The 27500-nt window shown below is 37.0% G+C and overlaps 1 protein-coding gene and 1 pseudogene across 12 annotated transcripts in view; one reads left to right on the top strand and one right to left on the bottom strand.

Moving 5' to 3' along the window:
• LOC135202253 (uncharacterized) overlaps window positions 1-23876 on the top strand; it is a 1045919-nt gene extending 1022043 nt beyond the window's left edge. For all 12 annotated transcript variants that reach the window (XM_064231542.1, XM_064231547.1, XM_064231544.1 and 9 more), the window contains 2 exons: window positions 16205-16284; window positions 22257-23876. The gene's annotated coding sequence lies outside the window, so the exon portion shown is untranslated. The remainder of the gene's footprint in view (window positions 1-16204; window positions 16285-22256) is intronic.
• The window catches only part of LOC135201966 (exportin-5-like), a 112904-nt pseudogene continuing 105663 nt past the window's right edge, over window positions 20260-27500 (bottom strand).

The raw sequence follows: 27500 nt of genomic DNA, 5'->3' as shown, positions 1-27500 counted from the left end.
CCAGACGTGACGTTGATTGACAAAATCAAGAAGGAAGTATCACTCATTGATGTCGCAATACCATGGGACACCAGAGTTGAAGAGAAAGAAAGGAAAAAATGGATAAGTATCAAGACCTGAAAATAGAAATAAGAAGGATATGGGATATGCCAGTGGAAATCGTACCCATAATCATAGGAACACTAGGCACGATCCCAAGATCCCTGAAAAGGAATCTGGAAAAACTAGAAGCTGAAGTAGCTCCAGACTCATGCAGAGGAGTGTGATCTAGAAACGGCGCACATAGTAAGAAAAGTGATGGACTCCTAAGGAGGCAGGATGCAACCCGGAACCCCACAGTCGAATTAGAGGACCGTGATAGACCCCCAAAAAATAAATAAAATTAAATATATAATATATATATATAAATACTATATATATAATTTATATATATATATATATATATATATATATATATATATATATATATATATATATTATATAGATATATATTTATATAAATAAATAATAATAACGACAATTCCTTTACAAACTATCAAACTATAAATTTGACATTTTACTGGCATTCCCCTGAAAAAAAAAAAAAGTGGATTGGCCGTACAGAAGCCTGACGGCTTTGATGCCTGCCGTGATTCGTGAATATTTATCGGCATTCTGCATGAATCAGCTACGTCTTGATGGTCCGTTGTGAGCTTTATAAAGTGAATTGACCCTTTACTGGGTCTAGTCACTACTAGTCTCTTAAAACATCGACAAGCAAGTTCCCCTTACCATCTCCGTTTAGAAACCTGCTCACGATTCTCAAGATATTCATCTCCGAGAAAGCCACACCTCTTTGATTCGGTTCCTGTCTGCCGAGAAGACTTCGAAAACTCATTCTCGGCTCGTCACGAAAGCCAGACTGAGAAAATCCGAGGCACTGGGAAAGCACGAGAGACGTCAGGCAGGACTCACATAATAACCTGTGATAATCGGTTTCACGTTGATCAGTCACGTCGATACAGGTCTGGGCGTTTAGTCGCAGGCATTTGAAACAACCCGACGTGACTAATCGAGATCCGTGCGGTTTTGTCGAACTCAGGGTGGTCCGCTTGGATGAATCTCTCGCGAATTTCCAAACCTGAAATGCCTTTTTTTTCTGTCTCTGCATCAATACTATTATTATAATATTATCATATAGCATCAGAACCCATTTACATGTGACAAGGCAAAGCGTGCGTTAATCTGAAATGCCTTTTATCTTTCTGTCTCTGCATTATTACTATTATATAATAATATTATCATATAGCATCAGAATCCATTTACATGTGACAAGGCAAAGAGCGCGTTACCCCACTAGGCAGGATTCCTTAGTTCTCGTGAGGAAATCCGAACCTGAAATGGCTTTTATCTTTCTGTCTGTGCATTATTGACATTATATAATATTACCACTTAACACTAAAACCAACTCACACGTGAAAAGGCAAAGTGGGCTTCAACTTGCCAAGCAAGAATCCATAGTCCACGATTGAAAAGAATATATAAACAGTCTAGAAAAGTTAAAGTAACATACGACTGATAATAGATATTTAAAAGCAGGTAATTAACTCAGCGAAACATACATACTCTGTCAATCGATGTTGCTGACAGTAAAACAAAAATAAAGGCAAGGCATTGCGAAGTAGCTGCATTTGACATATTTCAGTAGAATTCCATCGCCGATACTCGGTGGCCATCGCAATTTCCATAGTGTGGAGAATGCGTAAATTTTGCTTTAGCAAGCAATTACCGTCAGACTATTGAACTAGCAGACTACAATTTGGCGGCGTTGATGGCAGCCTCATCTGTCAAAACTATAGTTTGTACTTAAGTAGTAAATAGTCAAAGCTGTAGCTCGCCAGACTTAATGGCGACGGTATTTGTTTGATCTTGACAGCAGGGGTGAGAAACTGTTCTAAATGCCCTTCGGGAATCTCCCATAAATAAATATTCAACCGCAGACTGATACGACTCTACAACACAAACGGTTCAAGTAGCGACTGGGCATGAATGAATTTAATGTACGATGACAGTTTCTTTGAATCCACTCACTGTCTAGTTTCGGAATTCCATCCCCTTTTTCTGTTTTCCATCTTCCGAGATTTAGGTTTCGTAAGGAATCCGAATTTTGCGTTTCAGAGCCGAATGACCTCATAGGTCTCAGTGCTTCGTGTTTGGCTTAAATTCTATGTTCAATTCAATTCATAAAAGCGTCTGGTTTGCCAGCCCCAATGGACTTGATAATGAAAATAGTGATTAAATATTTTGTAAGCCATTTCGTAAATATGCTTACTTGTAATGTACAATCCGGTCACAAAGAATAGTATTTCTTTACACCTGTTGCCAAGCCTATAGGTTTTAGTTAAGGATAACTTGCTTAGAATAAACTTTTTTGGACATTACATTGTAACGGGAATGGAAACTACTAGAAGTCACAGAGGAGCAGCTATCAGTGAGTATTAACAAGACTGCAGAAGTCAAAGAATGGTGATCAGGTCAGTCATCAGTGTTGTGATGGACGTGAGAAACTCATTTCTGTCACGAATCTGGCAAAGACTGTGGCCGGGAATCGTGAAGAATAGACATTGAGCTCCTCACTGCTAAGGCAACAGTATTAGTCACACTTCCCGCAGTCGTTGGCAATCCCACATTTGAGCGTAGATCTTGATTGAGGCAACCCACACTCGCCCCGGTCACAGGTATTCCAACGTTTGATGATCCTACTAAAGTACTCCCACGTTTCCATAACGCTCACGAGAACTCTTGCATTTTCCCACCGTTGCAAGCATTCCTGCATGTCCCCCACGCTCGCAGTCACTCCCACATTCCCATCTTACATTCCCCACCCCGCCGTGCTCCCACGTTGCCCCATTCTTAAGAGAGTACTCTCGTATTTCTCGAGCCTGGTGCGCGCTCCCACGTCGTCCAGCGTCTCCAAGCTAGCAAAGTACCCTCGGTTAAAGTAGTATATCACCCCCAGCCCCCCACCCCCTTCATCTTTACCTCCCCCCTCGCCACCCCTGACAGTTGATGTGCTCAACGTGTAATTTAGCTTAATACAACTTCTCCGGCAAACGAGATAAAAGCACTTTTTTCCTTTCTGTTCGACTTTTTTTTTTCTTTCTTACTTTTTTTTCGCTCTAAGGGGAAGGCAATTAGTTCCTTAATTGCAAGCATAATCACCCGCCTGACTTCCGCCATCGATCCTTGTCATCTTATCTCAATTGCTTCCGGGACAATGCTCTTGCTTGATGAGGCACTTTCGCTTGCAATGCCCAGGGAGAGGATGTGTCGCACCCCGCAGTCGCACCCCCCAAGGGGGGTTAAGAACCCCGGGGTCTTCAGATCTTCGTCCCGCACGCCCCAAGACCTGATAATATCAATTTAAAATCAATCTAGTCTTATTTATCAAGTCCACTGGGGGTGGCAAACCAGACGCTTTCACGAATTGAATTGAACACAGAATTTAAGCCAAACACGAAGCACTGGGACCTATGAGGTCATTCAGTGCTGAAACGGCAATTGACGATAAAAGGCTTGAAAAGTGTAACATGAGGAAAACCTCAAAGCAGTTGCATTTTGAATCAGCTGTTATGAGAGGGTGGGAAGTAAGGTGGAAGAAAGGAGAATATGAAAGGAGGTACAGTAAAGGGAACGAAAGGAGTTGCAGCTATAGGGCAGAAGGCACGCTGCAAAGAACCTTAAGTGACGCCTCTGTGTAGCCCAGGCCTGACCAAAGTGAGAACAAAATGGCGGACGAAAGAGAGGGAGGGAGGGGCTGGACCTCACTGAACACGCTGGATCTGCGTCTTTCAGGATCAGAGTAAATAAGTTGAGGAAAAGATACTCTAATGTATTATATAGCCAAAAGGTTCAAGTTTTTGTGGCTTAATTGCACTGTCAACCCATTAGCATCTCTCTCTCTCTCTCTCTCTCTCTCTCTCTCTCTCTCTCTCTGTAGAGAAGACTTCAGACTCAATACGTCCCTGTATCTAAAAGGTATTTTAAGTGTAGCCGTAGGATTCCGTCTAGAAGTCCTCATGGTGCTCTTTACCTTTTTAACTCTATAAACATATTCACCCTCCCTTTTTTCACTCATTCTCACTTTTTTTTTTTTTTTTTTTTTTTTTTTTTTTTTCTTCCTCTTCGTTTTCCCGTCTTGCTCCTCTCATAGTTCATTCTTCCTCTCTGTCTGTCCTGGGGAGGGGAGGAAAATTCAAAGGTTGTCAGGAAGACAAATGGAGAACAGGTTTGAGATGATTTTATTAATTTATAGTTTGAAGACTTCATGCGTTATCTATCTGCTTGCGAGTATTATGTAAGCATGCGTTTCACTTTTGAGGTATGCATTTACACATTCACATTGTCATTCACGCACTTTTGTAAAATATGTAATTATTTATATTTATATTTATATATACGTATATATATGCATGTGTGTCTGTGTGTGTGTGCGTGATAATGTGTGCGTTTGGAATAACAGGCGCACCTGAAGTTAAAATAAAAACTACCAAGGGTAAAATTAATCGCTGTCTATAAATTCTGATCGGCTTCGCCTTCAAGATATCTTAATAAAACAGAGCAAAACCGGTCATAATGTAAACTGTGTGTCATACATAACATGCATTAAAAAAAAAAAAAAAAAAAAAAAAAAAAAAAAAAAAAAAAATAAAAAAAAAAAAAAAAAAAAAAAAAAAAAAAAAAAAAAAGTAATTTCCAAATTCCGCGTATAATTCAAACCATTCTTTCGGTTTTCCAGAATTGCGCTTGAACCCGGAGGCTAAAACTGGTCTACTTTTGACTGTTAAAAAAAGTACCGTGATGATCTCTTCTACCAGATTCAATATCAAAAGCATCTCAGAAGAAATGCTGAGAACCAGAAGGTTAATACTTGTAAAAGTTACAGCTTCTGCAGGTAAAACCATATTCGTCCAGTCTAATATTAGTTCACTGTAATGTACAGTCCTGCAAAAGTTGATATGCCTGCATTGAAGAGCTTTATTTAAGAGTTAATAAAATCTGGATCGGAAGATTATTATCCCACCAATTCACGCATTAGGGCTAACCCAATCAAAGAATGGGATCTCTTCAGAAACTCATGGCTGCTCTACATAAATTATCATCCCAGAGATATGAAGTCTTCGACAACATACTGGCAGCATCGCCCACATATGTTGATCATTATCAGAATAGGAAATGATTCGGAAAACATTTGAGTGAACATCCAGAAAGTAACCCAGGTAAAGTATAATTCATGAAATAAAGAGAATTGGGTAAGAAATTAACATTGGGGAGACCGAATACACAAATGGATGTAGCCCCCAAGATCAACGCCATCAGTGTAAATCTTTGTTCTCTCTAAAATCCAAAGTATTCCCCCCCCCCCCCCACCACCCCACCCCACCCTCGCAAGCAAATCATTTTTAAGCAGCCCCACCCAAACGTAACCTCGACTTAAAATTGTCTGATGTATCAGAGGCTGCCAGAGCTATATATGAAGAAGGAGAGGGGAAAATAGGCCATTTTAATTGTCCGTTGATACGTAATCTCGACTGAAATTACGCGATTTATAATGGTCGGTCTAGGCGAAGAAAAATGGAGAGAGGGAGAGCGTAAGAGATAAAAGAAAAAAAAAAGTGGCAATTTGTCTTTTTAACTTTCGACATCTCTGCTATTACTCCGAAGCACCAAGACCCAATTCGCCATAGGCTCTCTCAGACACCCGCAGCCACCTCGGGTCTATTTGAATGCGAACGTTAATTTATTGTCGATAATTCGTATAAGCAGACGAGCGTTCGGTAGTATTTCTTCCGTAGACCCAGCGTCCTTTGACTCCACCGAGCAGCAGGAGAATTTATCGTGTTTTCTTAATTAATGTTTGAAGAAGGCGTTGCCTTTAGCTTATAAAGGCCCCGTAGCGGGGTAGAGCCGTCAGTAAACCTCATGCGGTGCACTGTAGGCCTGACTTAAGCTACACCATCTTCCATTCCTTTTACTGTACCTCCTTTCATATTCTCTTTCTTCCACCTTGCTTTCCACCCTCTCCTAACAATTAATTCATAATGCAACTGTGAGGTTATTATATGTATTATATAATATATGTGTGTATATATATATATATATATATATATATCATATATATATATATATGTATATATATATATATATATATATATATGTATGTGTGTGTGTGTGTGTGTGTGTGTGTGTGTTAAGCATGCATGCGTGAGTCCAAACTTTTCCTTTATTTGTGCAAATAAACCCAGTAGTCATGGATGCATCCTTTATATATATATATATATATATATATTATATATATATATATATATATATATATATATATAATTATATATGGGGGATACAATCCACAATGAAGTAAATTCCTCTGTAGTTTGAAATATATATTTCTTGTATATTTCAAACTACAAGAGGAATTTACTTCATTGTGGATTGTATCCCCCTTTACTTTAGAGGTACGACATAGTACCTGGCTTCTGCATAATTACATATATATATATATATATATATATATATATATATATATATATATATATATATTGATTATATATATATATATATATATATAATATATATATATATATATACTAATATATATACAACATTCATATAAACAACATTTATATATATATATGGTTATATATATATTGTGGTTTATATATAAACGAAAGCATGTATGCATACTGGTTCATTTGCTCGAATGAAGTAAGATAATGGGTAAAAAAGCAACGCATACATACGACGCATGTGTATGATTTAACAGAGAGAGAGAGAGAGAGAGAGAGAGAGAGAGAGAGAGAGAGAGAGAGAGAGAAATATTTCAGTAAGGGCATGCCCTCTTGCCCAGCTGTTAGCACAGTCCTTTTTTTTCTCTCTCTCTCTCTCTCTCTCCTCCTTTCCTTCCCTTCCCTTCCCCCATACCCATTTTGGCAGAGCCATCCGGTCACCCTTATTCGCCCCCTATACACGCTGCCTGGGTAACCTGCAACAAAAACCAATGTTGCAGCGATTCTCGGGACGGCGTCACCGTTTTTGTCGCGGGCATTTGCATACGGTTGAATAACCCCCCTATGGGATGCCCGGGCACGCAGTGATGGGACCGGGAAAGAAGGTATAGGGCGAGGGAAAACAAAAGGGTAGGGGACAGCCCAGGGAAAAAGGGTTACAGGGCCCCTTTTAGTGGGCGGTGTCAGTGGAGGCGGGTAGGGGTAGGGGGAGGTTGCGACGGGAGGCAAGAAGTGGACTGCGTTGAATTTGCAAAACTCTCTCTCTCTCTCTCTCTCTCTCTCTCTCTCTCTCTCTCTCTCTCTCTCTCAAACAAGTTGGAATACGGAAAAAAGAGGGAGGCGTAATCTCATTTTATTCATATTTTCTTCTCTATTCACAGTAATTCGGAGTAAAAGATAAAGGGGAAAATATGGATTTTATTCGACTCTCTCTCTCTCTCTCTCTCTCTCTCTCTCTCTGTGTGTGTGTGTGTGTGTGTGTGTGTGTGTGTCGATCACCTCGGTAGTTGCAACGCCAATTAACATCAAATAAATATCTCCATCGACGACCTCGGTAATTGCTAAGTCTATTAATAATATCAGATTCTCTCTCTCTCTCTCTCTCTCTCTCTCTCTCTCTCTCTCTCTCTCCCTCCGCGCTTGATGACCTGGGTTAACTGCGACATCTGTATGTGCGTGTGTGTGTGTGACCCGTGCAACTGCAAAGTCAGTTTAGAAATATCAGATCAATCTCTCTCTCCTCTCTCTCTCTCTCTCTCTCTCTCTCTCTGTCGATGACCTTGCTAACTGTGACACCAGGCAGCAATGTCAAATCAATCTTTGTGTGTGTGTGTGTGTGTGTGTGTTTGGCAAGCCCCACAGAAAAGGAGAAATAGGAACATCGAAACGAACACAATTCTCAGCGTTCGGAAACAGGCCCGTAAGAGGAGAGCGGAATGTGGGACGTCCAACTTATGGTAAAAAGGAATTGCCCATACAAAAAGCATCTATTTGCGAAGAGGAGGAGGGAAGGTGGGGGGGGGGGGGGGGAAAAGGCTTGGCAATATGGTTAGCAAGAGCGTGGACGGGCGCAGCAAAAGCCAGTATACGAGTGGGAAGAAATACTCGGTAGGGATAGGGAAGGTTGCTTTCCTTTGCATAGGGCGCTCTCACCAGTCTTACGCAATAGAGATGATTGAAATAGATTTGTCCACTTGGTTGCGATGTATGGTTAGGATGTTGCAGGATGCAACGAGGAATTTTCTCTCCCTGTGCAAAGAATATGCAATAATCGAAATCGAGAGAGAGAGAGAGAGAGAGAGAGAGAGAGAGAGAGAGAGAGAGAGAGAGAGAGAGAGAGAGAGAGAGAGGCCTTTCTGCAACATTCTCAAGGGCTATTCAACCTGTGGGAATTTCTCGCATGTAAAATAGCCTCATTTTGAAACAGGCTGCCAGATGAAGTTATCAACAGCGTCACTACCGGAGGATAGTTTAGGATCAGATTTGATGAAATGGTGTATACACTTGTAATATATCGATTTCTATTTATTTTCCAAAGTGTGTCCTCGGGTGGACTACTATAGTAGGTCGTTGGAGCATCTCTGTCTATGTAACTACATGCAATTTCTCTCTCTCTCTCTCTCTCTCTCTCTCTCTCTCTCTCTCTCTCTCTCTCTCTCTCTCTCTCTCTCTGGGCCTTTCCGTACTGATGGTCATCTTTGTTCGCAGATGGTAAACTCGTTACCGGCAGTTCTAGTAGATAGGTTGGCTTTTCCAGCTCTGTCCAGCTGCTTAATTTTGCTCCGTTTCGACGAGCCGCAGATCCCATAACTGCCACCCCCTCCTCCCTCCCCCATCCCCCCCCCCTCCGTGCTTTTGTTGTCGTCGACGACTCTTATACGAAGGTGGATTTCCCAGGCTGAGAAAACAGCGATTGGTATCGTAACTGTGGGTAGATACGTATATATGTATATATTTTTTTTCTTCTATACATCAATTGAGGACTGGATTTGAGAGGGATTGGCGAGGCGCGTTCCTACAATGTTGTTGCATTTCCACAGGATGGGGTAATGAGAGACGATTTCGCAACCGGGGTAGGTTTGGTTTTTGAAAGCTCAACCACTGGACTATAGTTTAGAGGATGGTTGGCGACGCAAGTTCTCGTGATGGCAAATCTTCCAGAGACGAAAGAATGAAGACTCATTTTGGCAGCCGGGGTAGAGTTTTGAAATCTTATAAAATGTTGAATTTGGGGGGAGACTGACAGCGCCGGTTACAAAGACGTTGCATTTCCCTTGTCACGGAGCGTAAAACTTTCGTGATATAGTGATTTTTCCAGTTTCACCAGAGGGGTGAATTCGAGAGCAAAGGACCTTTTTTTTTCTTTCTTTTTTTTCTGTCAAAGAAAGCTACTGAGAGGGTTATTTGTCTGTCCTTCCGCTCTTTCTCTGTCTGCCCTCAGATCTTAAAACCTAGTGAGGCTAGAGGGCTGCAAATTGGCATGTTGATCATCCACCCTCCAGTCATCAAACATACCAAATTGTAGCCATCTAGCCTCAGTAGTTTTTCTTTTAAACAAGGTTAACGTTTGCCATGGCCGTGCGCGTCTGGCACCTCTGTAGGTGCCAACAACACAGGCCACCACCGGGCCGTAGCTGAAAGCTTGATAGGCGGTGGCTGAGTTTCATACAGCATTATACGCTGTACAGAAAACTCGAATGGGCCAAAGTTTCTTCGGCGCATGTTATACTTGTTGTACTTTAACATGATTCTGTTGTTAATTATTTACACATCTTCCAACTACTTAAGTCTATAAAAGTGACACCAGACAAGAGTCATCTGTTTAGTTCTGAATATGTTTATTAAAGTAAATTGTTGTGAATATGTTTATTAAAGTAAATTGTTCTGAATATGTTTATTAAAGTAAATTGTTGTGAATATGTTTTTAGTAAATTTAAATTGTTGTGAATATGTTTATTAAAGTAAATTGTTCTGAATATGTTTATTAAAGTAAATTGTTCTGAATATGTTTATTAAAGTAAGTTGTTCTGAATATGTTTATTAAAGTAAATTATTGTTGTAAGCTTCCTTAATTTTCTTATTTGCAGCAACTTGAGAAAAATGCCTGTGTTGTTTTGGTTGTTTTCAGAATATAAAAGGGACAGTATTAATTGAATGCACGGACTATAGAGTTTATAACTAAACTGGAGATCGTACAGAAGTTTTAAGATTATATATTCATATTTACATATCCTTCGGATTTTTTTAAAACGTCCTGAAATGCTGAAGTCAGCTACCAGTAGTGGCGTACTCGCTAAAACAAGTTGCATTGACTAGCAAGTATTTGAGGAATTTAACCCAAAGGCCGTATCTGTGATGGACACTCTCCATTTACTAATTTTTTAATAAGTGTTAAGTATAGATTTTTTTATAGCAAGTAGGCTTAAATGATATCCTCTCTGGAGATTTTTTTTTTCGTTTATGGAGGTAGGTTGGTTGTGGTTAAATAACCCAAGTCACGGACACCGGTACCTCCCAACGCTTATCTTACCTCGTCTTTTGGGAGACTATTACGCAGGTTTTTCTTTGTATTAAATTTTATTATTATTAGGTATCAATCCAATTTGCACATTTGTGCTCATAGACCATTGCTTTATGCCAAAATGGCCATTATTTTTACTCTAAACTGGTCCTAGGGTGTCATACATAACCTATGCATACCACATATTTATAAGGAAGTTGGTTCTGTAGGGAAACATCTTATATTCTTTTTAGTTTAGGGAGATACCGTGGTATATGCTATTTGGATGTACGACATACAAAAAGTACTATTTTAATTGAAACCATATTAGCAAATGAGAACCTAGAGAGATAAAGGAACCCACCTTTAAGCTCAGTTATATCCAAAATCGAGGGGCCCACAGTGAGGAAGTGGGTTTTTTTGGTGAGAGACAGCACAAAAGCAGTAAAATACAGATATGGACCTTAACCCGAAGTTCAGGGAATTTTTTCCAACTAATATCATGCACAAGGGTAAAGACTAAGGACCTGATACCCAAGATCAGGCTGGATTAGTTGTGGTTGGTTGTCATTTACTCAAGAAAAACTTGAACAGTGTTCGAAGCACTCAATAAAAGTGGAAAATTTTATTTTTCAGTCCAGTCCAAAATTCAATCATTTTTTAAGTAGAATATTACCAGTAGTAATTCTGGTTTTTGTAAGTTTTGTTGACTGCATGTTATGTGTGAAATTTTAACTTAATTTTTGGTGCAAGCTGTCCTTATTTTATGCACGCCTATATCGTAACAATTTGGTAGAGGGCAATAGGAAACCTAGGGTTGTGGTATCAGGTTGGGGAAATTTGTATTTAGTACCAGCCCTGTGGGAATGAATGGTAAAGTCTCAGTTATAATAAATTTGCATTAATTTTGGTAAGATATTGATATTAGGTTTATTAAGGAGCTTTAAAAGCAAAAGTGTAAAAACTCCAGTATCACCAATATCACGTTATGGTATTCTTTTACCCAAAATTGAGGCAACTGTACCAGCAAGAATTGTAAAATTCCATCCTCAGGCATGGCGAGTTGATACCTTCCTTTTTAGAATGGTCGAATCTAGACCTTACGCTTTTCCTCTGTTGGCTGCTTTTGAAGAAATACTCAAGTTGTGAACTTTGCATTATTCTATCATACGTAGTAAGTATGTCTGATGGAAAACTTATGAGGGGCCCATTATTATTAGATTCCACCAATGCTTCACGATCCAAGGCAGACGTCCAGAGCCCAGTTTCCACGTGTGTATGAGTAGTAACAGTAAACCAAGGCCATGAATGGGAGCATAGTTTATCAACCCATGAAAGGAAGCAGACTGTTATTAGTAGTTCTTTATCTGAACAGACACTTGGGGTGTCTGGCTCTCTAATCAATACTAGCAAAATCTGTTAAGTAAACAAAAACTCTATATGCATTATAGCGTGGACTAAATAATTTCTAGATATATCTTATGGTTCAACATCAGTTCCACATATGACTAGTGTTTAATTAACATATAATGTTCAGTTGAAAAGATTTGTTTAAGAAAAAAAGGTATGACATCCAAAATGGTAACCAAGCAAAAAATTTATGACAATGTAGTTGATAAGTAAATAAGTCCATGAGGTTGAGGTCCGTAAGTAGAGGTTCTATTTTAGTTGTATTAACAAGCCTGCCGAGTTTAGATTTCTCTGTTAGAAGTATAAGTTTATGATTAGCGAGAACCATTGTTATCTTTATTTCCTTTGGTAAAGATTGGTGCATGGTGAAATAAAAGAAGTTTAGTAGCCAGATGGGAAAATGCCAAAGGGAACACACAAAAAATACTTGGCAAACAGCAATGCAGCCGAGGGCAAAGGGGTGCTGCAGAAAACCTGTAGCACCAAGTAGTGTTCCGTATATAGCATATTGTAAGATCTGACTCCCTGTAGAGGAATGAAAATGGGGCACACCCATATTACATAAGGGAATAGGGCATACAAATACGTTCCATAAATAAAGTGCATCACACCAAAACCTTAGTGGGAGCATGGCACACTGAGACGGGAACAACAATATACTCTTAACATTGATCATGTGCATGTTCACCATAGCATGAATTGTATGCTTTGTCTACTGTCATGAATATGTAAAAAAAAATTTGCCATCTTAACTCATTTGGTAACTAGAATTACAAATTTCAAGCTGTCCTGACAACACACACAGAAAGAAGACCTACAGCATCTGAGGCTATCTTAATCCTGTTAAGTGTCAAGAAATAATATCAAGCTGTCTGGGTGAGTTTCATCAGTTAATAATCTCTGTGACCTGTTCCATATTGCAGACTCCCGTACCAGGTGCCCATGTCAACGGTCCATAATACATGTGTTGGTGCCTTGGCTTCTTGTACTGAGTTTGTGTCTCAGCTCTTGTATCTGATATGCGTAATTGACTTTTGATGAATGTTTCTGTTTGGGGGTTTGTATTTTGTTTTGTTTTTGTTTGTATGGTGTTTTTACGTTGCATGGAACCAGTGGTTATTCAGCAACGGGACCAACGGCTTCACGTGATTCCCGAACCACGTCGAGAGTGAACTTATGTCACCAGAAGTACACATCTCTAACGCCTCAGCGGAATGCCCGAGAATCGAACTCGCGGCCACCGAGATGGCTGGCCAAGACCATACCGATCACGGTACTGAGGCTCTACTTTGGGTGTTTGTGTTTCTGTATCTGGAAGAGGTATACTTACCCCTGTTTCAGTGTGCCATGCTCCCATTAAGGTATTGGTGTGATGTGCGCCCACATGGGGCACAAATATGGGTCATTGAGACACAACACCAGATCTGAAACACAAACACCCATTCAGGACAGTCATCCATCACGGGTTATCTAGACACACAGATCCGTTATAAGTGGTCAAGAATTGGATGTCACATACAGGGATGTGAGGTACAAGAGATAAGAGTCACTCGATACAAAAGCAAACTGTCACTGACACCTGGTAAAGACAAGCTGGACACAGACACAATATGGGATGAGGCATATAGCCACCAGGGGTCACACGTTGTCAGCTGATAAATCTTGATGAGATAGTCATGGTATTGTTCCGCATGATGCCTTGAAAGGAGCCTGGGAGCTAGAGATGTATTAGGTCTATCATGAGAATCTGAGATAGCTAACACACCAAACCTAGTTGCTAAACAAGTTCCAGCTGGCATATTTATGACATATCTTTGACAAAGAACAGCATGCAGAGCTCCAGCTATTTAGAACATCAACAATCATTTGTTAACAGTAACAAAGTTGAATCAAAATGTTCATTATGAACATAAAAAAGTAACCGGTTTATTCTTTCCATGTCGTGAAAATGTTTTACAACTGATACAAGACAGGGTGAGTAGCTACTCTGTGACAGATCCTTAGATATAGCCACAGCTCATTCCTTCTCCAAGATCTTCCCCTGCGTAGGGGGTTAGTGCCATCAGCGCACCTCATGCGTGTAATGTAGGCATTATTTAAGGTTCTTTGCAGCGTCCCTTCAGCCCCTAGCTGCAACCCCCTTTCATTCCTTTTACTGTGCCTCCATTCATATTCTCTTTCTTCCATCTTTCTGTCCACCCTCTCATAACAATTGATTCATAGTCCAACTGCAAGGTTTTCCTCCTGTTGCACCCCTTCAAACTTTTCACTCTCAATATCCATTTCAGCACTAAATGGCCTTAGTTGCTCCAGTGCTTGGCGTGTATGCCAAAAGTCTATAAATCAATCAGTCAATCAATCCAAGATTTTCCAGAGAAATAATTTGACCCTACAAGATAATATGGCTCCTCTCATCTATTAGCCTAATCTACATTCATTGTAAAAATTTATATGTAAGAAAAGACCTGATGAGTACATCATTAACCAGATGTGGTTCTGGACATTTGGTGCACTTCAAGTCGATTCATTAGAAGCTGAATCCTCAAATACAAATAGTACCTGGTGGCTCTAGAAAACGTTCTGAGAAACTGATGATTCAACTTTCATAGGAGGACTGTTAAGTGTCCATGGGATTGAGACATAATCTTGTGTTCAGTTGTAAGACTAGCAAAGTGTTAATCTAGGTGGTATTATTAAGTAGTCTAACCAGATCACTGTGGTAATTTATTTACCTTTCACAAGGGCTGACCAAAGTATTTGTCATTATTAATTTGAGGTTTTATTTATGCAAGTACAACCAAAAATTTTATAATTGGGTTTATTGAAAACAGTGGAGACTGCCAAAACTTCAGTAAATGATTTGTTTCCAAAACTTGACATAATTTCAGGCATGTTATGGGCATTCGCACATTGAATTTTTGTGTTACTCTACAAACTACATACAGGGATTAATGTAGTGTGCTATTCATCAAATATCCATGAGTCAGTCAAGGGAGTAATTCAAAGTCAGATTTGACAGCCTTTGATTTTCTAAGTGATATAGCGGAAGGTGCTCATAATATTGGTGAAATCTCTCACAAGATACCTTTACCAGAGACCCCTAAAGCTACAGGTCTAACTCTGCCAACCTTATCACTCCCAGTCTACAAGAAAACAGATGAGAGTTAAGGTAGAATATTAAGTTGTTTAACAAGACCATACGTACATATTTTTTTTTTAGCTCTCACAGGGCTGCCCAGAAGGATTTGTCTGTATTAATTATAAAGTTTAGATCTCAAGTTAACAGCTTTGTTAAAAATATTTAAAAACTTTTTTTTTTTTTTGTGGGGGTTGGGGGGAATTTGCAGTAGAGATTCGAACAGCTTTGATTAATGTTTTTTTTTTAAATAGCATAGAGCAGTATAAAATGGAGAAATCCTTTAATGTTTAACCCCCTGAAGGGAAAAATTGACAGGAGACTATATAATAATGAGTATTTTTGGTCTAAAGTGTAGCTGTCGCACTTTTTATATAAGTACATACTATACTGCATTGCAGTAAACTTTTTTATTTTTTATATTAACCCTAAAAAGATAATTTAATAAACATGTACCCCTATTAAAAATCAGTACTGTTCTTTATTGTATGAGGTTCATTCTGTTACTCAAATACTTGGTTACACCAGGGGCTATAAACCTATTCCCACATATACAGGGAATTACTATACATTTTTTGTAAACTTGCCTGAGTTTTTTTTATATACATTGTTGAATTTACTATTTTCATAATTGTGTCAATCCTCTGTTGAATTTACTATTTTCATAAATATATCAATCCTCAGGGGGATAATATTAGTTAGTTTAACCAGACTGAAGCAAGAAAGACTGACTCTTTGATGGCTGGCCCAAAGTGCTTTCAAAATGAGATAAAAAAGTTGACTGGATTAAAAATGAAGAACCTGAAAAAAAAAAAAAAAAAGGTTTCCTTAAATTATCATTTTTCCATAGCTTGATATTTCAGTTGTTAAAGTTTGGTGTAAATGTAAAAGTGATCTGTCTTTCATCAATGTTTAACCTTTAGAGTTGTCACCTGCATGAGACACATGAAACTATATTTTTAAAGTTTACTACTGGTCCGCATTTTCTGTATGCTTAGCCTTTAGTATTGGCTTGCATTTTCTGCATACACAAATTGGATCACATTGGTTATTCATCAAATATCCGAGTCAAGTGTGGGCATGATTTTACCAATATTAATACAAATATCTTTTCAGATTACCTAATTAATGGATTACTACGTTTAACTCAACGTTCACAGTCTTAAAACCGCTGTGAAAATACTTAGAATTAGAAGGTAAGTGTTTTGGAATATATTTTAAATACAGTAGTACCTCGAAATACGAAATTAATCCGTTCCGAGGTTTTCGTATCTTGGACCACATTTTACATGTAAAATGGCTAATCCGTTCCAAGCCCTCCAAAAACACCCCAGTAAATTTCATAATATAGCTAAATTGACCTATAAACAATGAAATACTACAACAATTTGGACCATTCAATACCTAAATTAATAAAAAAAATGCAAAATATAACCTGTAAATAAAGTGTATATTAGTGTACATGGTAACAAGAAATATACTGTACGTAAAATGTGGAAGCTTACCTTTTGAGTGAGGCTACATACATACGTAACTATCCAAGGAAGATTGCTTCTGCCTACTTTTCACAACGTTCCTGTGTGAGCCTTTTCGGGGGTGTCTTCTACAAATGATTGCACTTTATGAAAAGCGGCTTTAATTTCTGCCGTTTTTTTTCTTTTGTACATATGTACGTACGTACACTTATTATAATACACAATTCCTGTGTGAGCCTTTTCGGGGGGTCTTCTACAAATGATTGCACTTTATGAAAAGCGGGCTTTTAATTTCTGCCGTTTTTTTTTTTTCTTTTTTTGATTTTTAACTTTTTTTTTACTTTTTTTTTTACTTTACGTAGGTTTTTATATATTTTTTTTTACAGAATTTCAACATTCTGTTTCTTTCTTTGCACCTCATGAATCTGTTGGCCCTGGTGTCCATCAAAACCCTGTTCACCAAATGCTCTCTCTGCAACCGATTGAGGGTACTGAATGTTCGGCTGCTGACCCTCAACATAAACTGAAGTGCCTTGATTATACGTACTACTGGTATGCATGTTGTAAATGATTGGTCTACACCCTCTGTTCAGCAGGGAGTGGATATTCTACCAACCTTGCAAAGTTTCCAGTTATCCCATGAGAGAGACCTTGATCACTTATCCCATGCGAGAGATCTTGATCACTTTTTTTTTTTTTTAAATATGTACACATTGACGATCCCGAAAACGAATACCACGTGCGTACTATAACAATTCTGGTACCGAGTGGCCAAAGCACGCCACCACGTATACATAGTAGATGCATGATGGGAGGGACGCTAGCCAATAGGAGAGAAGGATTTCATGGCCGCGACTAGCATCAGGAACCAGTGGAGAGCAGGAGGATGGTGGCGAGTCTACTAGTACTAAGATGGCGGTGCGCGGCGCGATTTTCAAAATTGTTATCCGGGCGAATCTCGGACTTTCAGAAAACTTTTCGTATGTAGAGCCGTTAAATTTTTCGTATTGGCTTTCGTAACTTGGATTTTTCGTAAGTTGAGCCTTTCGTATCTCGAGGTACTACTGTATATTTTAAATACAGTAGTGCTTCGAAATACGAAATTAATCCGTTCCGAGGGGCCCTTCGTATCATGAGGTTTTCGTATCTTGGACCACATTTTACATGTAATGGCTAATCCATTCCAAGCCCTCCAAAAAACACCCTAGTAAATTTCATAATGAAGCTAAATTGACCTATAAACAATGAAATACTACAACAATTTGGACCATTCAGTACCTAAATTAATAAAAAAAAATGCAAAATATATCCTGTAAATAAAGTGTATATTAGTGTACATGGTAACAAGAAATATACTGTACATACGTAAAATGTGGAAGCTTACCTTTCGAGTGAGGCTACGTACATACGTAACTATCCAAGGAAGATTGCTTCTGCCTACTTTTCACAATGTTCCTGTGTGAGCCTTTTCGGGGGGTGTCTTCTACAAATGATTGCACTTTAATGAAAAGCGGCTTTAATTGCTGCCGTTTTTTTTCTTTTGTACATATTTACGTACGTACTTAAAAAATATACGTACGTACTACATATTACGTACGTACTACATATTACGTAACTATCCAAGGAAGATTGCTTCTGCCTACTTTTCACAATGTTCCTGTGTGACCCTTTTCGGGGGGTGTCTTCTACAAATGATTGCACTTTATGAAAAGCGGCTTTAATTTTGCATTTTTTTTATTTTTATTTTTTTAATTACTTTACGTAGGTTTTTTTATTTTTACAGAATTTCAAACTTTGTTTTTTTATCACTTGGTTCTTTTTTTGCACCTCATGACTCTGTTGGCCCTGGTGTCCATCAAAACCCTGTTCAACCAAATGCTCACTCTGCAACTGATTTGGGTACTGAATGTTCGGCTGCTGACCTTCAACATAAACTGAAGTGCCTTGATTACACGTACTACTGGTATGCATGTTGTAAATGATTGGTCTACACCCTCTGTTCAGCAGGGAGTGGAGATTCTACCAACCTTCCAAAGTTTCCAGTTATCCCATGAGAGAGACCTTGATCACTTATCCCATGTGAGAGATCTTGGTCACTTTTTTTTTTTTTTAAATATGTACACATTGACGATCCCGAAAACGAATACCGTGTGCGTACTATAACAATGCTGGTACCGAGTGGCCGAGCCAGGCCACCACGTGTACATAGTAGATGCATGATGGGAGGGACGTTGGCCAATAGGAGAGAAGGATTTCATGGCTGCAACTAGCATCAGGAACCAATGAGAGAGCAGGAGGATGGTGGCGAGTCTACTAGCACTAAGATGGCGGCGCGATTTTCAAAATTGTTATCCGGGCGAATCTCGGACTTTCAGAAACCTTTCGTATCTTGAAAACTTTTCGTATGTAGAGCCGTAAATTTCGTATCTCGAGTTTTTCGTAAGTTGAACCTTTTGTATCTCGAGGTACCACTGTACTTAGAATTAGAAGGTAAGTGTTATTTTGGAATATATTTTTTTTACCAATATTTAATAAAAGTAGCTTTTTAGATTATCTAATTAATGGATTACTCAAAGTTTAATTAGAATTAGAAGGTGATATTTTGGAATATATTTGTTTTACCAATATTTAATAAAATTCGCTTTTTAGATTATCTAATTAATGGATTACTCGAAGTTTAATTCAACGTCCACATAAGTCTTAAAATCACTGTGAAACTACTTAGAATTAGAATGTAATGGTTTTGGAATATATTTATCAGTTGCATTAATAATCAATGTTTTAGATGCATTACAGCATCACTGAGATCTAAGAGATGCCCTGAAAGATTGTAGAGTAATTGCTTGGGTTTGTATGTTTAGAATATATTTATCATTGTATTAATAATCAAATGTTTTAGATGCACTACAGCATCACCGAGATCTAAGGATGGCCCGAAAAATTGTAGAGTAAATGCTTGGGTTTGTTACTGATATTGGTATAATCATTAGAATCTATTAATAATCAAATTTTTTTTATGCATTACATTGTATTAATAAACTTTTTAGTTGCACTACAGCATCACTGAGATCTAAGGACCGAAACATTGTAGAGTAAAGGCTTGGGTTTGTGTTACTAATATTGGTTAATAATCATTGGTTTGTTTGTTTGTTTGTATGGTGCTTTTATGTTGCATGGAACCAGTGGTTATTCAGCAATGGGACCAACAGCTTTACGCGACTACCGAACCACATCGAGAGTGAACTTCTATCACCCAAAATACACATCTCTCACTCCCAATGGAATGGTAGAGAATCGAACCCGTGACCACCGAGGTGGGACGCTAATACCATACCAACCACGGCGCTTAATAATCATTAGAATCTATTAATAATCAAATGTTTTAGATGCATAACAGCATCTCCGATCTCCCGGATATCCTTAATTGCTTGGGTTTGAATGTCACTAATATTGGTTAATAATCATTAGGATCTATTAAAGTAACTAGTGTCATTCAAGTATTGGCTTTCTGGAATTCATTGTTCATTGAGTTGCAGTTCTTGACTCACAGGAAGATTTATTCTTAAGAGAAAGAAGAGTAGAAGCTGGTAGGCTGGCATTATTACATAGGATTTTTTAACAGTTAGAGGGATTAAAGAAAAGATAAAAAAATGTTTTCTAAGATTTTTTAACAGAGGGGTTAAAGAAAACTCAAGATAAAAAATTTTGTTTCATGTATTAAGCGCAGATCTTTGGAAAAACAAATTGAAGCTGTGACCTAACCTACAGGAAATTTTCACACTGAAGGGTATGTTTTAGTGTTTTAAACTCCTGCACATCATTCTACAATTTATAATAGCATCATAACTGCCTTGTAAATTCCAAATAAGATCACATACACAACTAGAGTATCAAAATAGTTGCATTACTCAACTAGCAATTATAACAAATTCTGTATGTCTGCAAGAAAGAGATCTTCTCCATATCTCATATCTAATGTGAGATCCATCTTGGGATCATTATTATATCCCCAATACAATCCAGTTATATCCCCAACACAAACCAGTCAAGTTAAATTAAATGCCCAATGATTTTTACACAAAATAAAAGTGAAGGAGCTATAAATAAAATTTTTAAAAATGAGGATACATGACTAACAATGGAAAATCAAAATAAAATTGTGAAGGAGCTATAAATAAAATTTTAAAAAATGAGGATGCATGACTAATGAAAATCAAAATAAAACTGTGAGGGAGCTATAAATAAAATTTTAAAAAATGAGGATACATGACTAACAATGGAAAATAAAAATAAATTGTGAGGGAGCTATAAATGAAATTTTAAAAAAATGAGGATACATGACTAATGGAAAATCAAAATAAAGCTGTGGAGGAGCTATAAATAAAATTTTTAAAAATGAGGATACATGACTAACAATGGAAAATTAAGTCCGGTGTTCCCTATAAAACTTTTGGTCCTGTTATCACACAGATGCTGAAAAAGAGAAGAGGCCATTGGTATCTGAACCAAATAAGGAACTTAATCCTATGTCTGAATCTGTTTCTACTAGGCTTGGCTGCTTTGGTCTTGGTGCTTTGAACATGGGTGGTAGATTCTTTATGTGAACTTCTTTCTTCAATGCCTGCCCCACATTTTGACCAACAATCTGAAAAGAATAATATAAAACTTAGTCATATCACTTACCTGAGGCACAGCATACCATTTTTGTTTTCAGTAATATTCCAATGTAACTTGTCTGAAGCATTCCAATTTTTTTTTTTTATTTGTGAACTGTTAGCCTAACCAATAACAGTTTTATGTAAAAGTTAGGCACAGCATACCATTTTCGTTTTCAGTAATATTCAAATGTAACTTGTCCGAGGCATTTTTTTTTTTTCACTGAACTGTTAGCCTCATCAATAACAGATTTTAAGTTCTAACAATGTCACAACACCATTTATATAATGTTAAGTCTCATCAATAACAGATTTATATAAAAATTTATATAACCATTAAGTTCAACAATATCATAACACCATTTATAATGTTAAGTCTCATCAATAACAATTTATATAACAACCAAGTTCAACAATATAACAACACCACTTATATAATGTTAAGTCTCATCAATAACATATTTGTAAAACACGTCCAACAATACCACAACACCAATCTTTGACAGTATATCCCCTTTAATGGAACAGGACCTAATGTAGGAAGCTCTTGAAAAAATCTTGACATTATGATTTTACTTACATGTTCCTTATACAAACTAGCCAATTTCACCATATTGCATATCATGTGGTTGAACAGCATGGTTACTCAACATAGCCAATTTCACCATATTGCATTCATGAGGTTGAACAGCATGGTTACTCAACATAGCCAATTTCACCATATTGCATTCATGAGGTTGAACAGCATGGTTACTCAACATAGCCAATTTCACCATATTGCATTCATGAGGTTGAACAGCATGGTTACTCAACAGCCAATTTCACCATATTGCATTCATGAGGTTGAACAGCATGGTTACTCAACATCAATGGTGCTTGCTAAGAATCTAAAACTATACTATTTTTGTATAAATATAAAAGTAAAGATATTCTTTCATCTTCTGATGTTTAAACAGTGCTGTTTAACTGTGAGGGGAAATTAACCTCATCTTACGAGTCTGAATGCCCAAGTTTAACAAATATTTCTATATGTTTCAGAAGGAGCATCACAGAAACCTTTTATTGAGAAGCCAGATGAGTTCATCACTGACTTTTAAAGAAGCAGGGAAAGGGAAGCCAGTTCCAGTTCGCTGCATGAACTTAATGGGAAATAAGATTTAAAGTTTACCACATAAAGTTTTTATAAGCTGGGATGCCAGTTTCCAGTTGCATCACACAAACAGAAGTAAATTATACTTGTCATGGAGTGTGAATATTGTGTTATGACTATAATTCATGGATATTGTAAGAAGTATTTCTCAAACAATGGTGAACTAAATCAGTCTATAGTGAAGTAATCAGTCTATAGTGAAGTGAAAGTTACAAAATGGGCTATTAATAAGATTCCAGAGTAGCAAAGAACTGCACCAAGAAGGAGTTTCATGTAATAAATAAGCAGACTGAACTGTTGGAAACTTTAGTGTTGAATTCACGACAAGAGTCCTGCATTCACGACTTACCATAAAGCAATGAATAAGAAAGAACAACTTAGAAACATGACATGGATTACAAACCTGCGCACAGCATTCTCTGAAGAATACAGAATATCAAACCCATCAAAGCAAATGCATGTTCATAGTAAAAACCATTCTCGACATGCTGTTGAATGATGAGACATTCATAGAGATAATGCAAGGACAAGAACTGCAGTGGCTAATCCTAACCTGTGTGCCTTCACAGAAGAATGATTAACAGAATATCAAACCCATTACTGCATCAGCAAATGTATGTTCATGGCAAATACCAGTCTCGAGAAATTCATGGAGATCATGCAAGGACAACAACTGCAGTGGCTAATGGCTAATGCTAGTTTGCTGATGGTGCAAGAATAATAAGACATTATATGGACTGTAGGTCCCTACCAAAGTAATAGAAACTTTAAATAAATACCAGCTCAGCTCAGAGTTACCAATCCATTAGCATTACTCTGATGACAAAGTTGATAATCACTCATAGACAGCCTTACATATTACCTATGATAACAGCAAATTCAGCTTTAGTCCGCAATCCTGAGACATTAATGACAGTAAATAAAATGACAGTTGATGAGGAACACGCCCTGGGCCCTACAGTAAATATCAGCTGTGCAGACAGATGACACCAACAAAAAGAAACAAGCTCTTGGTCCTATAATAAATATCAGATGTGGCCAGCAACTTAGCTCAAGAGATATTGTGTATCAGAGGACTGATACATCAATAGTAAGGAAAAACAGCAGAATAAGGCAGTTCTATAAAATTTCAACTAATAAATAACATCAGTTCAGCTCAAAAGTGTCACTGACAACAAGCCCTTCACTCAGCAACAAAAATCAGTGGATTGGACATTTTTTAACACTATATGATTAAAGATACCTCACAGTACAATTATTTAAGCTTGCCAAAACACTTAACACACTATTGTTTACAAGTGAAAATCACATAAAGTAAAGATGCCTCACATTACAATTATTAAGCTAACCAAAACACTAACATCAATTGACTGTTATAAAATCAAAACAAACATCAATTGACTGTTGTAAAAACGAAGTTCTCATTACAATACACATCTTTCAGCTAAATATACATACCTCACTAACAAGTTTTCTAAAACCACTAGTAACATTATACATACCTCACTAACAAGTTTTCTAAAACCATCTTTCTTTGCCTTTTCAGCTTTAGTTGACTTCATGCCTGGATTAAGATTCGACAGTCTCTCCTCAAACTTTTGTACACTATCCTCAGTAACACCAGGAAGGCTTAGCACCACCTGTGTAAAGATATAGTAGAGTCAAATCTCGATTTCATTCAAATTTCCAAGACATGCAGATCCCCTACCATTATAAGTGGAGTGTTTTTCCTGAAATTTATGGAAAACACATGCAAGCAGACAGAAATGTTAAAACAAAATTATTTATAAAATGCCGAGAAAAAATAAAATGCTGCGGGAAAAAAACAAAAAAAGATGGTAAGTCCCTAAGTCCATGCCTTTGCAAAAGTAATTCCACATGTTAAGTTGGCCCAAATTTAATTAATGCAAGAGGGTCGGCAAAAAAACCTTATGCAACCATCATGTGTCTCTCACTATCCATTTTTTACATTTTACTCATACTACATTTGTATCACATGTATAATCAATGATGTTTCAAATTATTTATTTTTCAATGTTTCAAATATTGCCAGTGTTAATTTCTAATATCCGTATAATCAATGTTTTCAATGTTGCCATAGTTAATTTCTAATATCCATATAAAGTAGCCATCTCGATATTGCTAATTGTTAATAACAATTGAAAAAGTCATTACTAGTTGGAAAACTCACAAAGTATCATTTTCTATATCTAATTACAGACATATTGTAAGATAAGCTTTCAATAAATAAACTTTTACACAACTTGTGTTTCTCCTTCCCTACTGAAATCTGTTTAAAATATGTTACTGTAAAATGTCACTGAAAATGCTATGCAAATATAAATAAGGTAATGAACAACTAAACAGGTAATCTATGTATACTGTACACCAAATATATATCTTATATATATGATTTAAAAATCCTCAATTCTACACCAGTCTTTACAAAGTAATTAACATGAAAATTTTCAAGTACACAATATTTTTACCACTAAATGGCTAAAAATAACCATGCCTCTATAAAATCTAAATTCAGACTGGAAAAAGATTTCTTTTCCTCTTCTAAAACTTGTATCGAATAATAATCTTTACTACAGTAGGCTCTAAAGAATCAAATATCAAAATTTCAAACTAGTTTGCAGGAACAATAAGCACCAGAATGAACCTGAAAACTTACCTCTCTTATTGTTGGAAACTGTGGTAGAAACATTTCATATACAGACAACCCAAGGGATAATAGTGCACTCTGATTAGCATCATGCTGTCCATGTCTCTGAAGTCCTTGTAATATGGACATAAGCACTTGATTGACTGCTTGTGGGGAAAGGAATTGACCCTCATTGCTTAACCACCTCATTGCCAGGCCAACAACTCCGACAGACTTCAAACAGGCAACACTATCTTGCCACCATAAAGTTCTGTAGGTTATTAAAATATATATAAATATACACTGATTACCTAGGAAGTTTTCAGGTCAACATATCTCAAACTAAAATTTAGTACAAACTAACTTGGTTTTAACTTTTACTATGAAATATTTATGTAAATATACATTGGTTACCTGGAAAGTTTTCAGGTCAACATATTGCAACTATAATTTAGTATAAACTAACTTTGTTTTAACTTGGACTATCTCACATTAACAAACATTGGTTGCCTTAAATTTTTTTTTGTCGGCTCAAGTACACAGTACCTGCAGTCTAATTCTGTCAAAATCATGTACAGCAGTTTAATACTACAAATACGGTACAGTAGTCTTAGTTCCATAAAATATCTAGCCTACCTAATAATATAAATATCATGAACAGTAGTCTAAATCCAAAAATTTACTGTCAAAAAATTATTCCTTGAGAAAGTGGAATCTTTCAGCATTTTAATTTCTTGTCCTTTTCTATCTTTACTGTTTATAAACACTTTTTTTTTTTTTTTAAAGTCAATTCAATATCCTGCCATACATATTTTAATGAGATAAATGAGTTGCATGTCAATGGTTTGTTCTCAAATGTGGCTGAAACTGTAACAGCATTTGAGAAGTTGAACAACTAGGTTGGAAGTGACTACAAGGAACAAATGAAGAGTAACAGCTGAAATCAATATACGTACATAGAAGCAAAATGGGACCAGAAAGAACTTCGAATACTGCCAACAGTGCAATGTGGGTTAACTCTCTAAGGGGTTACCAATACTATGTTTTCTGATGCTCTTAAGATTCAGTTCTATCCCAAAAACTGTTTAATCTACTTATGACTGCATAAAGCATTTTTAACTTATCCCACACTGTCAGTACTAAACATCATTACTACTTTGAAGGATGCATGAAAAATTCTAACCATTCTACTAAAAGGTTATTTGACCAAAGAGACTTCTTGAAGATAAATCCTCCATCCTTTCTCAGTTGGACCTAATAAGCTTAATGTATCTAGATCTGAACTGCTATAAATCTCTACTAAAATGTAAGTAAATGAATACACAATATTCACAAGGCCCATATCACACAACTGGACATGCAGTATGTAAAGGTTCACACTACCAAAACTTATAATGATAACTGGAAATCCCTGAGTGGAGGATCAAGAAATAAAATAAATTATGTAATTCTCTTTACCTATTAAGTACCCTTTTCCTCATGGTCAGGATTACGATTGTTAAAAACATGACACTCCCCAAATTATGTCATTTTCAGTGACTAAATACTTCAGATGCCTTTTAAACTATTAGTTTAAAAGTTCTTTTTTTACAACAGTTTCCACTTACATAATGCAGAACTGCAAATGGAATTGTTGAAATATGTTAGATCCATTCTCATGAGGGCATTGAGGGAAATGAAGATGCCAATAGAGCACTCAATGCAACAGCCACCATAACAGACTCAAATCTAGCCACTCACTCCTATCACCGATATCTAAAATCTTCACAACCACTGCCTTTTACAAATGGCAAAATTTATGGAATTATCAATCTGGTAACAACATAAAACACAAAATCCTTCTCATACTAAATAAAGGGGAATACTGAAGCAACTCTGTCATTTTCAAAAATAAAACTCAAATTTGACCTTAAAAGTTAATTAACCCTCTTACGCCGAAGCGGTAAAAAAAAAAAAAATTGTCTCCCGTGTGCCGGAGGCGTTTCAGAATGAGCGCGGAAGCGGAAAAATATTTTTTTCAAAAAATCACAGCGCACTTAGTTTTCAAGATTAAGAGTTCATTGTTGGCTCCTTATTTTGTCATTGGCTGAAGTTTAGTATGCTACCATCAGAAATGAAAAAAATTATCATTATCATATATAAATAATGCGATATATGATAGCGCAAAAACGAAATTTCATATATAATTTTATTCAAATCGCGTTGTGCGCAAAATGGTTAAAGGTAACAAGTTACTTTATTTTTCGTTGTAATGTACACTAAATTGCGATCATTTTGGTATATAACACATTGTAAAATGATAAAAGCAACACAGAGAAAATATTATCACAAAATAATGCATGAATTCGTAACGTGCGGACAAACAAATATTTTTTCAAAAATTCACCATAAATCTAAATATTGTCCTAGAAACTTCCAATTTCTTTCAAAATGAAGACAAATGATTGAATATTACTATACTGTAAGAGTTTTAGCTACAATGCAG

This window comes from Macrobrachium nipponense, chromosome 30 (assembly GCF_015104395.2).
Source record: "Macrobrachium nipponense isolate FS-2020 chromosome 30, ASM1510439v2, whole genome shotgun sequence".
Taxonomy (NCBI): domain Eukaryota; kingdom Metazoa; phylum Arthropoda; class Malacostraca; order Decapoda; family Palaemonidae; genus Macrobrachium; species Macrobrachium nipponense.
This window is presented reverse-complemented; position numbering and strand designations above follow the sequence as displayed.